Here is a 15,515-nt window from a genome sequence, read left to right on the forward strand (position 1 = left end):
TGCAAAATTTTGTGGCTGTAGCTGCGACGGTGCAGATGCCAATCCCGGACATACACATACACACATTCAGCTTTATATAGTAGATATTTGATATGTAATCTAATGATATTGTTAATGAGCTATGCATGTGTTTTGTATAAGAACCTGACACTTGTATGTAACCACTGCTTGAGAAAGGATACTATATCCGAAACGTTGCCACGCCGTTCGGGCAATAAAGTCCACGCTTTTTTCATTTTTGTAGTGCTGTTTTCCTTTTTTTCTTTTTATATTTTGAGCCGCCATGAACAGTGGCTTGGGAAGCTTTGCACTTTTTCTAAGGTAGTATTTTGATGCTGTTCCGTTTTTTTTCACAATATATATATATATATATATATATATATATATATCCTGGCCCCCCATATATCAATCCTGGCCCCCCATACTTCTATCCTTTGGTCCGCCATATATATATATATATATATATATATATATACATCTAGGTCCCTTGCCCTGCCCCCCATAAATTCATCCTGGCCCTATATATCTACTATATAATTGTCTAAGGGTCACTTCCGTCTGTCCTTCTTTCTTTCTGTCACGGATATTCATTCGCTGATTGGTCTCGGCAGCTGCCTGTCATGGCTTCCGCGACCATCAGCGATGGCCACAGTCCGAAAAGTCCCTCCCTACTCCATTGCAGTCAGTGCCCGCTCCATTCTCCCCGCAGTCACCTCTCACACAGGGTTAATGCCAGCGGTAATGGACCGCGTTATGCCGTGGGTAACTCACTCCGTTACCGCCGCTATTAACTCTGTGTGACCAAGTTTTTACTATTGACGCTGCCTAAGCAGCATCAATAGTAAAAGGATCTAATGCTAAAAATAATAAAAAATTATTACACACTCACCTTTCCCGCTCCTCGCGACGCTCCGGTGACCTCTCCATGGAAGCGGCAGGTTCCGGTGCCAACGATGGTATGGGAGAAGGACCTGCCATGACGTCACGGTCATGTGACCACGACGTCATCACAGGCCCTGCGCGCCTGCGTGAGAAGGACCTGCCATGACGTCACGGACATGTGACCACGACATCATCACAGGCCCTGCGCGAGAAGGACATGCCATGACGTCACAATCATGTGACCGTGATGTCATGGCAGGTCCTTCTCACGCAGGTGCGAAGAAGCTGCGGTACCATAGGACAGGCAGGGACAGCGTCAGGAACACCAGGAGCAGTTGAGTATTTCATATTCACCTGTCCGCATTCCATCCGCCGGGCACCGCTCCGTCTTCTCGTCCTCTTGCAGTGACTGTGCAGGTCAGAGGGCACGATGGCGTATTAGTGTGCATGCCGCCTGTTATGAACTGGTGATTTAGAACCACAATGGACCTGGTGGTTAATAGCACTGAAAATGACCTGATAGTTACTAATAACATAGGACGAGCTCTGAGACATGGAAACTCTGCTGACCGCAATCCCTAATCCTATCACACAACACTAGAGGTAGCCGTGAAGCGCTCCTGACCAGACCTAGGCGCCTCGGGCACAGCCTGAGAAACTAGCTAGCCCTGAAGATAGAAAAATAAGCCTACCTTGCCTCAGAGAAATTCCCCAAAGGAAAAGGCAGCCCCCACATATAATGACTGTGAGTAAAGATGAAAATACAAACACAGAGATGAAATAGATTTAAGCAAAGTGAGGCCCGACTTACTGAATAGATCGAGGATAGGAAAGATAGCTTTGCGGTCAGCACAAAAACCTACAAACAACCACGCAGAGGGCACAAAAAGACCCTCCGCACCGACTAACGGTACGGAGGTGCTCTCTTTGCATCCCAGAGCTTCCAGCAAGCAGAACAAACCAATATAGCAAGCTGGACAGAAAAAATAGCAAACAAAAGTAACACAAGCAGAACTTAGCTCATGCAGGGCAGACAGGCCACATGAACGATCCAGGAGAGAGCAAGACCAATACTGGAACATTGACTGGAGGCCAGGAACAAAGAACTAGGTGGAGTTAAATAGAGCAGCACCTAACGACTTAACCTCGTCACCTGAGGAAGGAAACTCAGAAGCCGCAGCCCCACTCACATCCACCAAAGGAAGCTCATGGACAGAACCAGCCGAAGTACCACTCATGACCACAGGAGGGAGCCTGACCACAGAATTCACAACAGTACCCCCCCCTTGAGGAGGGGTAACCAAACCCTCACCAGAGCCCCCAGGCTGACCAGGATGAGCCAAATGAAAGGCACGAACCAGATCGGCAGCATGAACATCAGAGGCAAAGACCCAGGAATTATCTTCCTGACCATAACCCTTCCACTTAACCAGGTACTGGAGTTTCCGTCTCGAAATACGAGAATCCAAAATTTTCTCCACTATATACTCCAACTCCCCCTCAACCAAAACCGGGGCAGGAGGATCAACGGATGCAACCACAGGTGCCATGTATCTCCGCAACAATGACCTATGGAATACATTATGGATGGAAAAAGAGGCTGGAAGGGTCAAACGAAAAGACACAGGATTAAGAACCTCAGAAATCCTATATGGACCAATATAACGAGGCTTAAACTTAGGAGAGGAAACTTTCATAGGAATATAATGAGACGACAACCAAACCAAATCCCCAACACGAAGTCGGGGACCCACACAGCGGTGGCGGTTAGCGGAAAGTTGAGCCTTCTCCTGGGACAATGTCAAATTGTCCACTACATGAGTCCAAATCTGCTGCAACTTATCCACCACAGTATCCACACCAGGACAGTCCGAAGACTCAACCTGCCCTGAAGAGAAACGAGGATGGAAACCAGAATTGCAGAAAAACGGCGAAACCAAAGTAGCCGAGCTGGCCCTATTATTAAGGGCGAACTCAGCCAAAGGCAAAAAGGACACCCAATCATCCTGATCAGCAGAAACAAAACATCTCAGATATGTTTCCAGGGTCTGATTGGTTCGTTCAGTTTGGCCATTTGTCTGAGGATGGAAAGCCGAGGAAAAAGACAAATCAATGCCCATCTTAGCACAAAAGGCTCGCCAAAACCTCGAAACAAACTGGGAACCTCTGTCAGAAACGATGTTCTCCGGAATGCCATGTAAACGAACCACATGCTGGAAAAACAATGGCACCAAATCAGAGGATGAAGGCAATTTAGACAAGGGTACCAAATGGACCATCTTAGAGAAGCGATCACAAACCACCCAGATGACCGACATCTTTTGAGAGACGGGGAGATCCGAAATAAAATCCATAGAGATATGTGTCCAGAGCCTCTTCGGGACCGGCAAGGGCAAAAGCAACCCACTGGCACGAGAACAGCAGGGCTTAGCCCGAGCACAAGTCCCACAGGACTGCACAAACGAACGCACATCCCGCGACAGAGACGGCCACCAAGAGGATCTAGCCACCAAATCTCTGGTACCAAAGATTCCAGGATGACCAGCCAACACCGAACAATGAACTTCAGAGATAACTCTACTCGTCCATTTATCAGGGACAAATAGTTTCTCCGCTGGGCAACGGTCAGGTCTATTAGCCTGAAATTTTTGCAGCACCCGCCGCAAATCAGGGGAGATGGCAGACAAAATTACCCCCTCTTTGAGAATACCCGCCGGCTCAGGCAAACCCGGAGAGTCGGGCACAAAACTCCTAGACAGGGCATCCGTCTTCACATTCTTAGAGCCCGGAAGGTACGAAACCACAAAGTCAAAACGGGAGAAAAACAGCGACCAACGAGCCTGTCTAGGATTCAACCGTTTGGCAGATTCGAGATAAGTCAAGTTCTTGTGATCAGTCAAGACCACCACGCAATGCTTAGCTCCTTCAAGTCAATGACGCCACTCCTCGAATGTCCACTTCATGGCCAGCAACTCTCGATTGCCAACATCATAATTACACTCAGCAGGCGAAAACTTCCTAGAAAAGAAGGCACATGGTTTCATCACCGAGCCATCAGAACTTCTTTGCGACAAAACAGCCCCTGCTCCAATCTCAGAAGCATCAACCTCGACCTGGAACGGGAGCGAAACATCTGGCTGGCACAACACAGGGGCAGAAGAAAAACGATGCTTCAACTCCTGAAAAGCTTCCACAGCAGCAGAAGACCAATTGACCACATCAGCACCCTTCTTGGTTAAATCAGTCAACGGTTTAGCAATACTAGAAAAATTATTGATGAAGTGACGATAAAAATTAGCAAAGCCCAGGAACTTTTGCAGACTCTTCAGAGATGTCGGCTGAGTCCAATCATAAATGGCCTGAACTTTAACAGGGTCCATCTCGATAGTAGAAGGGGAAAAAATGAAACCCAAAAATGAAACCTTCTGAACACCAAACAGACACTTTGACCCCTTCACAAACAAAGAATTTGCACGCAGGACCCGGAACACCATTCTAACCTGCTTCACATGAGATTCCCAATCATCCGAGAAGACCAAAATATCATCCAAGTATACAATCAGGAATTTATCCAGGTACTCTCGGAAGATGTCATGCATAAAGGACTGAAATACTGATGGAGCATTGGAAAGCCCGAATGGCATAACCAGGTACTCAAAATGGCCCTCGGGCATATTAAATGCTGTTTTCCATTCATCGCTCTGTTTAATATGCACAAGATTATACGCACCACGAAGATCTATCTTGGTGAACCAACTAGCCCCCTTAATCCGAGCAAACAAATCAGACAGCAGCGGCAAGGGGTACTGAAATTTGACTGTGATTTTATTTAGAAGGCGGTAATCAATATAAGGTCTCAACGAACCATCCTTCTTGGCCACAAAAAAGAACCCTGCTCCCAATGGAGATGACGACGGGCGAATATGACCCTTCTCCAAGGATTCCTTTACGTAACTCCGCATAGCGGCGTCCTCAGGCACAGACAAATTAAACAGTCGACCTTTAGGGAATTTACTACCAGGAATCAAATCGATAGCACAATCGCAATCCCTATGCGGAGGTAGGGCACTGGACTTGGGTTCATCAAATACATCCCGGTAATCTGACAAGAACTCTGGGACCTCTGAAGGGGTGGATGATGAAATAGACAGAAATGGAACATCACCATGTACCCCCTGACAACCCCAGCTGGACACAGACATAGATTTCCAATCCAATACTGGGTTATGGACTTGTAGCCATAGCAACCCCAACACGACCACATCATGCAGATTATGCAACACCAAAAAGCGAATATCCTCCTGATGCGCAGGAGCCATGCACATGGTCAGTTGGGTCCAGTACTGAGGCTTATTCTTGGCCAAAGGCGTAGCATCAATTCCTCTCAATGGAATAGGATACTGCAAAGGCTCCAAGAAAAACCCACAGCGCCTAGCATACTCCAAGTCCATCAAATTCAGGGCAGCGCCTGAATCCACAAATGCCATGACAGAATAGGATGACAAAGAGCAGATCAGAATAACGGACAAAAGAAATTTCGACTGTAGCGTACCAATGGTGGCAGACCTAGCGAACCGCTTAGTGCGCTTAGGACAATCGGAGATAGCATGAGTGGAATCACCACAGTAAAATTGCAGCCCATTCCGACTTCTGTGTTCTTGCCGTTCAGCTCTGGTCAAAGTCCTATCACATTGCATAGGCTCAGGTTTATGCTCAGATAATACCGCCAAATGGTGCACAGTTTTACGCTCACGTAAGCGTCGATCGATCTGAATGGCCAAAGACATAGACTCATTCAAACCAGCAGGCATAGGAAATCCCACCATGACATCCTTAAGGGCTTCAGAGAGACCCTTTCTGAAAATTGCTGCCAGCGCACATTCATTCCATTGAGTGAGCACAGACCACTTCCTAAACTTCTGACAATATATCTCTACCTCATCCTGACCCTGACACAGAGCCAGCAAATTTTTCTCTGCCTGATTCACTGAATTAGGTTCATCATACAGCAATCCGAGCGCCAGAAAAAACGCATCAATATCACATAATGCAGGATCTCCTGGCGCAAGAGAAAATGCCCAGTCTTGAGGGTCGCCACGTAATAAAGAAATAATGATCTTAACTTGTTGAACTGGGTCACCAGAGGAGCGGGGTTTCAAAGCCAGAAATAGTTTACAATTATTTTTAAAACTCAGAAACTTAGCTCTATCTCCAGAAAACAAATCAGGAATAGGAATTCTAGGTTCTAACATAGAATTCTGTACCACAAAGTCTTGAATATTTTGTACTCTTGCAGTGAGATGATCCACACAAGAAGACAGGCTTTTAATGTCCATCACTACACCTGTGTCCTGAACCACCCAAATGTCTAGGGGAAAAGGAAGACAAAACACAGTGCAGAGAAAAAAAAATGGTCTCAGAACTTCTCTTTTCCCTCTATTGAGAAGCATTAGTACTTTGGGCCTCCATTACTCTTATGAACTGGTGATTTAGAACCACAATGGACCTGGTGGTTAATAGCACTGAAAATGACCTGATAGTTACTAATAACATAGGACGAGCTCTGAGACGTGGGAACTCTGCTGACCGCAATCCCTAATCCTATCACACAACACTAGAGGTAGCCGTGGAGTGCTCCTGACCAGACCTAGGCGCTTCGGGCACAGCCTGAGAAAATAGCTAGCCCTGAAGATAGAAAAATAAGCCTACCTTGCCTCAGAGAAATTCCCCAAAGGAAAAGGCAGCCCCCACATATAATGACTGTGAGTAAAGATGAAAATACAAACACAGAGATGAAATAGATTTAAGCAAAGTGAGGCCAGACTTACTGAATAGACCGAGGATAGGAAAGATAGCTTTGCGATCAGCACAAAAACCTACAAACAACCACGCAGAGGGCGCAAAAAGACCCTCCGCACCGACTAATGGTACGGAGGTGCTCCCTCTGCGTCCCAGAGCTTCCAGCAAGCAGAACAAACCAATATAGCAAGCTGGACAGAAAAAATAGCAAACAAAAGTAACACAAGCAGAACTTAGCTTATGCAGGGCAGACAGGCCACAAGAACGATCCAGGAGAGAGCAAGACCAATACTGGAACATTGACTGGAGGCCAGGAACAAAGAACTAGGTGGAGTTAAATAGAGCAGCACCTAACGACTTAACTTCGTCACCTGAGGAAGGAAACTCAGAAGCCGCAGCCCCACTCACATCCACCAAAGGAAGCTCATGGACAGAACCAGCTGAAGTGCCACTCATGACCACAGGAGGGAGCCTGACCACAGAATTCACAACAGCCGCCCTCTGCCTGAACACTCAATGTGGAGAGACGGGACGCTGAGGAGCAGCGACGAGAGGTGAGTATGTCATTTTTTTTTATTGCAGCAGCATTACATGGGGCACAATGCTGTATGGAGCGTCTATGGCGCCATAAAGAACTGTATGGAGCATCTATGGGGCCATAACTGCATGGAGCATTATATGAGGACATAACTGCATGGAGCATTATATGGGGCATCTATGGGGACATAACTGCATGGAGCATTAAATGGGGCTTCTATGGGGACATAACTGCTTGGAGCATTAAATGGAGCATCTATGGGGCATAACTGCATGGAGCATTATATGGGGCATCTATGGGGCCATAACTGCATGGAGCATTATATGGGGCCATAACTGCATGGAGCATTATATGGGGCATCTATGGGGACATAACTGCTTGGAGCATTAAATGTAGCATCTATGGGGCATAACTGCATGGAGCATTATATGAGGCATCTATGGGGCCATATCTGCATGGAGCATTATATGGGACATCTATGGGGCCATAACTGCATGGAGCATTATATGGGGCATCTATGGGGCCATAATGAACTGCATGGAGCATTAAATGGGGCATCTATGGGGCCATAATTGTTAGGTGTCGAGTTCCCACCTCTGCACAGGGGGAATCTCGAACCATCTCCGCTGCGGTCAGCCATTCTTCTCCAGCCGCAGTGGACCTCGGTCCCAGCGTCTAGCTCAGGCTAATACCGGATGACTGGTTACTATTGCCCTTCCAGGCTCTGTTCTTGTAGCCAGCAATGTTCAGCGGCAAGCAGGTCTTTCTGGGACTAAGTCCAGATTTTCCCTTTCTGAGCATGCCCACGAGATGACCTCCCATTGGAGGTCGGGGGTCACATGCTTAGATACTGCAGCTAATCCCATTGGTCCTCTAGGAAGGTCCTAAAGGTGTTCTTCTTCTGTGGCAGACTCCCATTGGTCCTTCTCGGAAGGTCTTGTACTTGCTGCAGCTATAAAAGGTTTGCATGTCCGCACGGCCATGCGCTAGTATACAATTGTTATTGTGTGTGTGTTGATGAGTGCAAGTCGTTCCTTAAAAAACCCATCCCTTGTGTATGACTGTTCGCGTAAGGTGTATGGCTGCAATCTAGCGCCCGGCTGAACTCACAGCTTTAACACACGAAACAGCGTCTAACTGCTGTGACCGCCAGTGCAGTGCCGTGAGCGGCCCCCTGAGGAAGCAGCGGCAAAACGCGCATTGGGGTACCTGAGCTGGTTCATCTGGCATCCGATGGGTAAGATGGGCCGGTGTTTTTTTTTTACATGCACTATCTGCACCTTACTTGTAGACTTGTGGCTTATTTATTATACAGACAAGCTCTGCATGGCCTCTACCCAGCTTCACAGGTTCATTTCTTGAGGTTCCCCCTTTTATGCACGTGGGTACTGGGAATGCTCTAATGTTATGGATAGCCTGCCACGCCAGATTATTTGCATCATCCGCTATTAGACCTGTCCAATAGTTGTGGTATCAATTTTGTATACGTTATGTGATTTTTTTCATACATTTGTGTGCCTTATTATATCTATTTAATTATTTGGTGCGTTCCGCTAGCCCTAACAATAATGAATTGCATGGAACATTATATGGGGCATCTATGGGGCCATAATGAACTGCATGGAGCATTATATGGGACATCTATGGGGCCATAACTGCATGGAGCATTATACTACGTGACTGGGCAAAATACTACATGACTGGGCAATATACTACGTGACTGGGCAATATACTATGTGGACATGCATATTCTAGAATACCCGATGCGTTAGAATGGGGCCCCCATCTAGTATATATATATGTGTCTCCATCCTGGCCCCCCCTCACGTGTCTCCATCATGGCCTCCCCTCATGTGTCTCCATCCTGGCCTCCCTCATGTGTCTCCATCCAGGCCTCACTCATGTGTCTCCTTCCTGGGCCCCCCCTCATGTGTTTCCATCCTAGCCTCCCCTCCTGCGTCTCCATCCTGGCCTGCTCTCATGTATCTCCATCCTGACCCCCCTCCTGTGTCTCCATCCTGGCCTGCTCTCATGTATCTCCATCCTGACCCTCCCTCATGTGTCTCCATCCTGGCCTGCTCTCATGTATCTCCATCCTGACCCTCCTTCATGTGTCTCCATCCTGGTCCCCCCCTCATGTGTCTCTATCCTGGCCTCCCCTCATGTGTCTCCATCCTGGCCTGCTCTGATGTATCTCCATCCTTACCCTCTCTCATGTATCTCCATCCTGACCCTCCCTCATGTGTCTCCATCCTGGCCCCTTGGAGATAGAGATAGAGACAGAGCAAGAAAAAAAAATATTCTGCTTTCCTGCCTGCACTCCCAGCGCCGTGCGGTGTCCTCATCCTCCTCCTCTGCAGGTCAGCGCACATAGAAAAATGGACAACGACCTAGCAGAGGTCGGCGGTGAATGTGTGCGCACGTCGCATGCGCTGCATGACACTGACTTCATACGCCGGTGACGAAGGGCGCACACTGTTCAGTAGTGATCGGGATGTGCGCCAAAGTGGTTCAGGTAATGAATGCTGCGTGCGTGTGCCTCTGAACAGACTCTGCCTGCCGTTTTAAAGGGCCTGCGCCCCTAAAAAACGCAGACACTTTTTTTTCTTCTTCTTTCCTTCCTTCTTCTTCTCCTCCTCTCCTGCCCCCAGACACAAGGGCCCACTGGGTAGTTCCCCGATACCCCGCCAGGCCAGTCCGACCCTTGTTCTAGCACAGATCCCTGCAGTCCCCACTGCTGACTATATCCCATTTAAAGAACGTTGCATTTATGATGACTGTAGCGTCTCCATATTTCGTGATCTGGGGTCGGGTGAGGGCTTATTTTTTTGCGTGCTGAGCTGACGTTTTTAATGATGCTATTTTGGTGCACATGCAATCTTTTGATCGCACATTATTGCATTTTAATGCAGTGTCGAGGTGACCAAAAAAATGTAATTCTGGCGTTTTGACTTTTTTATCGCTACGCCGTTTAGCGATCAGGTTAATCCTTTTTTTTAATTGATAGATCAGGCGATTCTGAACCAAGTATGTGTAGGTTTGATTTTTTTTTTTTTTCTGAATGAGGCAAAGGGGGTGGTTTGAACTGTTATTTTTTTTTTTCATATTTTTAAAACTTTTTTTTTACTTTTGGCATGCTTCAATAGCTAAACACAACAGTAACACCCTACGGAATTATATATCAGCAGTTTAAAGTTATATATAACCAATTATCCCCGTGGTGTATTGTAGAATTTGTGGAAACCACTCAAAGGAGAAAAGCCATTAAAATCTAAACATGGCAAATAACCAAAAGATATCCAGACAAGGGATATATAATAAAAAGATATATCTTTATTGAATAGTATATAAAAAATAAAAGACCAAAAAATGGCACAATTCAATTGTGCACGTACCAAAATATGTAGAATCAATATTTATAAAAAGGAAATCATACATACAGTATATATAAAACCTATCATACAAGTGGCGGTTCGAAGGTATAGCTCAAAATAATACCTCCCCCAAAAAATGTTTTCTTAATTGGTTCAAGGGAATCCGCTAAATTATAAAATAATAATAAAAGAAAGAGTGAGCCTCACACATAGGCAAAAAAAACAATAAATTAGGAGTGCACCATATAAAAATCTATATATATAATTGTCTAAGGGTTTTTCCGTCTGTCTGTCTGTCTGTCTGTCTTTCTGTCTGTCTGTCTGTCTTTCTGTCTGTCTGTCCAGGAAATCCTGCGTCTCTGATTGTTCGAGGCCGCCAGGCCTCGACCAATCAGCAACAGGCACAGTATCGACATAGAAATCCCGCGTCTCTGATTGGTCGAGGCTGCCAGGCCTCGACCAATCAGCAACGAGCACAGTATCGACATAGATGTCATAATGGTTGCCATGGCGACGATGATGTCATAAAGGTTGCCTCGACCAATCAGCGACGGGCAGTCTGCCGCAAATTCTGGAATCATCATTGTCCATATACTACGGGGACATGCATATTCTAGAATACCCGATGCGTTAGAATCGGGCCACAATCTAGTTGTATATATTTATAGTGACCAAAATGAAATATATAGAGAAAATATATAAATTTCAAAACAAAAATGAAATATCAGTTATATACAAAATATATATATATATATATATATATGTATACACTAAAGTGCACAAGTGCCAGAGTAAAAAAGTGTGCTTTAAGAATATGTTAAAAGTGCAAAGTGCATAGTGCTCAAAAATGTCATCAGACAAAAATAGTGGGGTATACCTTTAAGAACGGCTGGATCTCGGTATCGTGACCCCCGATGCGCATTTCGGAAACAGGTTACTGTACACCCCCTGATGAAGGCACCTGCTTCCGAAACGCACGTCGGGGTGCGCGATACCAAGATCTGGCTGCTCTTAAAGGTATATACCCTATTTTTTCTATATATTTCATTTTGGTCACTATAAATATATACAATTTTTATATGGTGCACTTCTACAGTAATTTAGTATTATTTTTTTGCCTATGTGTGAGGCTCACTTTTTCTTTTATTATTATATTATATTTTAGCGGTTTCCCTTGGACCAATTGATAAAAAAATTTTTGGGGGGTATTATTTTGAGCTATACCTTTGAACCGCAACTTGTATAATTGGTTTATATATATGTACGATTTCCTTTTTATAAATTTTGATTCTGCATATCTTGGTACGTGCACAATTGAATTGTGCCATTTTCTTGTCTTTTATTTTTTTATATACTATTCAATAAAAATATATCTTTTTATTATATATCCCTTGTATGGATATCTTTTGGCTTTATGCCATGTTTAGTTTTTAATAGCTTTTCTCCATGGCAGGCTAGAAGCTGCCATAATTTGATCAGCTCTGCTACATAGAGGCGATGCTCAGATCACTTCTATGTAGCAGAATTACAGACTTGCTATGAGCGCCGACCACAGGGTGGCTCTCACAGCAATCCAGCATCAACAACAATAGAGGTCTCAAGGAGACCTCTGATAGTCATGACGACACACCAATGACCCCCGATCATGCGACGGGGGTCACCGGTGCACGCATTTCCGGCCAGATGGCCAGAAGTGCTTGTTAAATGCCCCTGTCAGAGTATGACAGCGGCATTTAACTAGTTATTAGGAGCGGGTGGATCGCAATTCCACCCACGCCTATTGCCCAAACATGTCAGCTGTTTAAAATAGCTGACATGTCCCAGCTTTGATGTGGGTTCACCGCCGGAGCCCACATCAAAGAGGGATACTGCCATCGGACGTGCTATTACGTCCAATGGCAGTAAGGGGTTAAATCCCCATAATAAGGACCCTATTAAAATTTGCTGCCTTTTTAATTTGCTGCACCATTTCCTTCGCTCTGTCCAGCTATATTAGTAGGCTTGTAGCAATCTCCAATTAGCAGCTTTCCATTATTGCAGCCCCCATGTACATTACCCTCACTGACTCAACATTGTCGCAGCTCCCCCCAATGTCATAATTGAGCACAGGTCTTAAATTGGATTTAGCGAAAATACACACCCCTTCACCTTTTTTTGTCTTTCCTGTCCCTTATAAATATAGTGTAACCCTATATGTTTGTGCAGCGCCCCAGGGTCCTGGTCGTTGCAGTAATGTCATTTTCCTCTAGGGGAGAGTGATGTTACGCTTGGAGGCAAAGAAGGACATCCAGGTATCAGAAACATGCAACACGTTTCACATTCCAGACCACAAGGGGGAGCTCTGCTCCTATTTATTAGGTCACTCCCCACACTTTGGTAAAACTGGTGACCTGTAGGGAAAGTTAGGGAGTTGCTGGCTGAGCTTCGCTGAGGTAGTTGGTCCCTGGCAGGGTGGGGATCTGGTGAGAGATCGAGACAGAAGGCCACAGAGCTGTGCATGCCCTGAGAGCTGCAGCTTCCAGAAAGAGACACTAAAGGAGAACTGTATTGCAGAGAGGGTGAAAGAAGTCATAGCAAAGGAGTGGATACCAGAAGGGGATCAGCCCTACACAGGCTGCCTCCTTCTGAGGCGCAGGATCCCGGTAGCCGGAACACCGAGGGAGCAACGATTCTTTATGCCTTGCTCCAGAGACAGGCAGGACAGCTAATTTCATGTTACCTGTCTGCCCTATACCCAGGAGGCAAGATGGCACCCCTTAGAGGCTGGGGCATGATAGAGTCACTGTAAAATGCCTCAAGCCACTGGTCATATGGGTTTGTCCTATCCTATCCAGGGGACAGAGAGCGAGAGACATAACATCTATAACATCTGTGAGGACCTTATGAGAAGCTTAGCAGTAAGGGACTACAACACTGCAGCACTAGAGGAAGGCTTCTGATTTCTACCTGGACAAGGGGACTCTGGATTTGCCTCCAAACCAGCTGGACTCTGTCTGCCCTGTGATCTGGTGCTCTGGACTGTGGATGCTGAAGCCTTTAGTAAAGGTAAAGAGACTGCAACCTTGTGTGCTTGTTCTTCTCTGTGCCTCTCACAATCCACCATCTACACACTGGGAAGCCCTGGGGACAAACTTCACCTGTGGGAAGGTATACCATCTAGCTGCCATAACATCACCCCAGCGGACCCCGTAAAGCAGCATCGGTCACCCTGACTGAATACCACCGGTGGCGTCATGAACATTTCCCCTTTAAAGACCTTCCCCTTTTACATGGACGTCCCAGGGCCACAGACTGGGTCAGCCACCGTGACATCCCCCTGTGAACCGAAGGACCCAGTACCGAGCACCCTGCTGCCCTGACGGTGCGATCCATCTGTCACCCAGTTATGGCTTTCGTCCAGCCAGGTTTCCATAATGCCCAGCACATCGTATTCTGTGGCTAACATAAAATTGTCCAAGTCATTAATTTTGTTTGCAAGATTTCTTGCCTTTGCCTGCAGACATTTAATATTATTAGCACATTTATTACTCCTACTCACCTTCCTATTTTCCTTGCATATTCTAGCCCCCACAAATCCTCATTATCAGTGTGCATTGTAAGGAGAAAATCTGATTGTCCGGATGAAGGAGTAAATTTGACTTTGAAACACGTTGACAATAAACCACTGTTCTTCAGAACCTGTCTTCGGATCATTTTTGGAATCAGAAGCACATATAAAGTGCACATTCCCTGCTTTTATGGTATATCCCGGTGAGCAAGAATAGCAGAGACCTGCCCCACTCCAAAAAGTGATGTCTGTTTTTGGAGCAGGGTTGCTGGTCTCTGCTTGATGCATTCCCCATCAGAGCTTTTTCAAATATTTGAAGGCATGGAGAAAAGGCTTATGGATTATGTGGAGACACAGGGGTTGGCAGGTGCCCTGGTCCACTAGCCAAAACTGCATGGACCAGGGATCTTCCCTCCAAACACCCACTCTCCCTTTAACGTGGGCAAAATGCTACGCAGACAACACAGGCTGAGGCTAAAACAGTGTTGCAATGCTTTATTGAACCAGAAAAGCAGGCAGATAACATGTAGAACAGTCCCAGGAAAATACTCCAAGATGGTGCACATTACAGAGTCTCAGCCTTCCGCTGACTTGCCGGGAAAATGGCAGATGTTACTTCAGACCTCTCAGAGTCATCTACACCACCTATGGCACGCACACAGAGAGGAGGTAATGACAAGCAAAGAAAGATAACAGTTCATTGAGGTACAAGGCCAGTTGACCCGAGGGTCACAACCTGGCTTCTCTGAACATCTTCATGAAGCCAGGCAACCGGTGAGTCCCAATCCTGGCTTTCTCCAAATGTATCAGGGGTTCAGCGATGGTCAATGGAGCATATCTGTATTCTTCCAACCGGGGCCAAGGTTTCCTAAGTTGTTTCCTGTAGAATGATAGATCCACATCCCTCCTGATGAAGCCAAGTTTCCTCTCCTTCAGACCCTGGGAACCATCCAGGATACCTTCCGATATTTGTGTCCCATTGCCTTGCATTGGTATCGGGTATCGGTATCGGCGATATCCAATATTTTTTGGATATCGGCCGATACCATCCAACACCGATACCTTTGAATATCGGAAGGTATCGCTCAACACTAATTGGCAGCAGTCCTGTAGGGTCCCATGGATGTATTGTCTGAATGTCTTGGTAGAATCTCTTGCTGTCTCTCTCTCTCTCTCTGTCTGTCTCTATCTGTGTTATTCTGTATAGAGGCATGTAACCTTTTTTTATACTTATCAAGTGTCCTTCATTCAGTATTAACATAAAGGGTAAAAATGGAGATGAGATCAAGCAGCATTACTTGATTATTTAATATATTTGCATAGTTTTTCCTTCTCTGTTTTTGAAGTTCCCAAACTATATGGCCTAACACAATGC

The 15,515-nt window shown here is 45.9% G+C and overlaps 1 protein-coding gene across 4 annotated transcripts in view; it reads left to right on the top strand.

Annotated features, from left to right (window-relative positions):
* The window catches only part of LOC138661791 (cytochrome P450 2C23-like), a 144,335-nt gene that overhangs the window by 90,681 nt on the left and 38,139 nt on the right, over positions 1–15,515 (top strand). The gene's annotated exons all lie outside the window — the stretch shown is intronic.

Source organism: Ranitomeya imitator, chromosome 2 (assembly GCF_032444005.1).
Source record: "Ranitomeya imitator isolate aRanImi1 chromosome 2, aRanImi1.pri, whole genome shotgun sequence".
Classification (NCBI taxonomy): Eukaryota; Metazoa; Chordata; class Amphibia; order Anura; family Dendrobatidae; genus Ranitomeya; species Ranitomeya imitator.